Source organism: Apium graveolens, chromosome 9, assembly GCF_009905375.1.
Source record: "Apium graveolens cultivar Ventura chromosome 9, ASM990537v1, whole genome shotgun sequence".
Lineage (NCBI taxonomy): Eukaryota > Viridiplantae > Streptophyta > Magnoliopsida > Apiales > Apiaceae > Apium > Apium graveolens.
This window is the reverse complement of record NC_133655.1, coordinates 150,829,604-150,833,477: the sequence shown is the minus strand read 5'-3', so window position 1 is coordinate 150,833,477 and position 3,874 is coordinate 150,829,604.

The following is a 3,874-nucleotide window of genomic DNA, read 5'->3' as shown; positions in this document are numbered from 1 at the left end:
TTCGATCTATAACTCTTCCTGGTTGCTCCATATAGGTTACGTCTAGTTGCATGTCTATGCGCTCATATGCCCCTATATGTCTGGCATCCGGATTACACTTCCTTAACATTGATATGTGGAACACGTTATGAACTTGCTACAGGTTCGGGGGTAGGGCTAGCTCATATGCTAACTTCCCAATATGTCTTAATATATCCAAGGGTCCAACAATTCGTGGGCTTAGCTTTCCTTTCTTTCCGAACCTCATTCATCCTTTCCAAGGGAATACCTATAACAACACTAGGTCTCCTACTTCCTATTCTTTGTCCTTTCGTGTCAAATCAACATACTTCTTATGTCCATCTTGGGCTTCTACCAGTCGTCCTCTGATTAGATCTATTATATCCTTGGTCCTTTGGACTACGGCGGGTCCGAGCATCTTGCGCTCTACAACTTCATCCTAACATAAGGGAGATCGACATTGTGTTCCCTCAAGGATCTCATAAGGTGACATCTCGATAATGACATATGATCTATTATCGTAAGAAAACTCAATCCGCGTTAAGTGATCATTCCAAATTCTTTCAAGTCTATTTCACAGACTCTCATCATAGCTTCTAGCATTATAGCTTTTGCTTCTCAATACCCACTTTTTTCCCGTTCATAATCGTTACTATCTTCCGTACAGAATACTATTCTAGATATACCTTTACTTGCTAGAGTTTTATAACCTTTTAATAAATGCGTCAACCTTAGTATCAAGAATTCGTTTCCATTCCGAATACCACCATACTTGGTACCACTTCATCTCTAGCTGCCTCCATCTTCGAAAGCTTGGTCCTTCATATAGAAGTAAAGAATTTATTGAGAGATCACTATGATCGTGAACACTTGTCCTATTGCATAGTTAGTACAGAAGGTGGCCAGCCTTTAGTAATTGACAAGCAATTAAACAACATGTGGTATCCTACTAGGCTTCTATCACACAGATAGATAGTCATTCGGCAATACCGGCCCTTCTGGAAGGGTTGTTCTTCTCAGCTTACATGAAATGAAAAGGAGAGAAAAGAACGAAATGAAGAGAATTGTATATATATAAAATATACTGCCACAAAATATCTGGCTTGAAATCTACCTCTGAACTATAGAGGTTTGTCATAGGAGAACAAAACATATACGTATATATATCAGCATCAAGTATTATAGCATCGTATTTCACATGCCTAAATAATTTTTTTTGCTATTCCATCCATCATTCTATGGACCCATGCTCTTGCTCGAGCTTATAAACAATCACCTTTGAAACTCCCCCGGCATCAAAAATCGAATCTGGGATTTCATTCTAGACATCATCGTTACTAGAATCCATTGCTACACCGTAACCTTCCTCGTATAGTAATACGACTCTCTATTGATAAGAAGGAATAAGTATTCAATAGGTAGATAATCTACTTAATTAGTCTATCAATGATGACTTATACACCACCACGACCCGATTAGTGGTACTCAATCTCAACATCCATTCCAATACAACTCTCACGGTTGTAAGTAATCGGCTCATTACTCGTAGAATCATTCCTGCATTACTATGGTCCACCGTTGACCTACTGTAGTCGTTCGTTTTCCATGAAGTCTTAATAGCTAACCATACGGAGTCCATACCTGCCGTATCGGATTCTTCTGAGGAGGTAACATAATTACCATTCATGATTCATGAAGAACACTCTAGATCCTGATGTACATACATGACATGAAGCAGATAAAATTGCAGAAGAGTTTCAATCAAAGCAACGATAGTAGGTTAATACCATTCTTAATCATACGCCTTCGATAGAAGACTTAACTCAAAGGTTCGTTTAGTCCTTTTGAAGCATGGTCCTGGCTTATCTCAAGATATGACCTTATAAGATAGATAGCCCGCTCACGGCGATTACATAAATTAATCTTTACCAAACTACTATCACGGTTGAGTATCGCACAATCATCAGAAGGAATGTCAATCTTCCACACCATAATACAACCTTCACGGCTTTAACCCTCATTACTGTATTCCTCTGGCATGAGCGCCTATGATTGCTCTCTTACACTTAGAGTGTCGGCCACCTCATTGGCCTTTCCTGATAGTAATAGTTCCTTATAATCAATGTCTTTTAAATGATCTCCAACTAAATTTTCTACCTCATTTCCAATCACTGCTTGTGCGAAAACTCTCTTCCTTACACTTTGGTGAGAGAAAAAAATATCACCATTTTTCCATAAGTTATTGCCTCGGTCTTTTAGAGGTTAACATTGTCACGATTGACTCTTGATCATACTTAGGATGTCTCTTATTTTGGGTCCTTCTTGATTTCACCAATCTCGACCCTTATTTGGTCAATCTATACTTTCTTATGGTTCAACATGTGCCCCACCTGGCATTATTATAATTACGTCACATTTCCTTTATCAAAATTTCTATTCTTGAGAACTTTGAATATTACCTTTTTCCTTGTAAAACCTCTTCGGTTATCCTTGAATCGTTCCTCCTGTACAGGGCATATCAAAATACCATTTACTAATACTGGAACCATTATCTATTTACTTCTGAAAAATTTCTCTACTGATCTTTAAAGGTTATTGTTACTTTAGTCCTTCATTCCATACTACCCAAACTCATAATGTCCCTATTAAGGGTGAAATGTCAACCTTTATGCATTCCCCTAGGGTTCATCTCAAGTTATCGAAGTTATATCCTTAATTCCACCTTTAAAAAGGTACTTGCATCCTTCCATGGATAAATCAAGTCATATATCCTTGATAGATTATCTTATTCAATCATTCCCACCTCGATAGTCTATACCAATTTCACGATAGCATCCTTATTCAAACTGAGGTCAACCCATATGGCCTTCAAAAGATAACAATGGTTACTCACTTTTCTTTCCTAATTTGGTAATGACAACAGGGATGTTCTGGAAAATATTGGTCGTGTTCAACGTGAACTTCTTCTTAATAATTCCTCATCTACTTTTGTTGTTATCTCAACAGTCATCTCAATGTTGGGATATCTTTCATACCTGGCATCTCCCTTTCTGGGTATTGTAATATCTGGGATATATCGTGTAATTATTTTTGCTAATAAATAATTAATATATGTGTTCAGTATCTATTCTATGAATTAATTGTTAAGTGTTAAATGTGTTTGGATGTTTAAAAATATTATTAATTGAGTATTTTAATTTTTATATGTCCAAAATAAAATATAGATAATTGTCACATCTTCCTAATTATTTTTATGTTGATTTATGGATTTATAAGGATCATATGAAATTTATAAAATCTTTTTCCGAGTATTTAAAATCTATTTTATAAAAACGGGAACCAACCGACGTCATCCGTTGTTATGTTTTTGGAACCCGAAACTCTACCGAGAACTCCTTCCTAACCTAATTGTAATATTCCGAGCATATTCTATGTTTCGACTTTTTCGATCCGGCGTACGGTTTGTCCTGCGCGGGTCCTGGCGCACCATTTTCGATACAATATTCGTTTCGGTAAATCAATAAAACTCGTATTTTCGATAAACGGGAGCTTTTTATTAAACTATCCCAATTATCACCTCGTAATACGTGTAACCAGGCGCTGAGACCAAGACCGCAGTACAAATTGTACTAATCTGGATAACTGTCCCGAAAACCGATACCGTTTGGATCAGTTTTTACAAATAAACGTACAGTTTTATATCTGGAATGATCCAACGGGATACTAATTTTCCGTAATTATAAATAGCCTTTTCCCATATTTTATTTCGTATCAAAATCATTTGCAGACAGTTAATTATATAATTTTCCAGAGAAAAACCCTATATTCATATAATCTTCCAAGAATCAAACAGCAAAACGAAGGTGTTATTGAT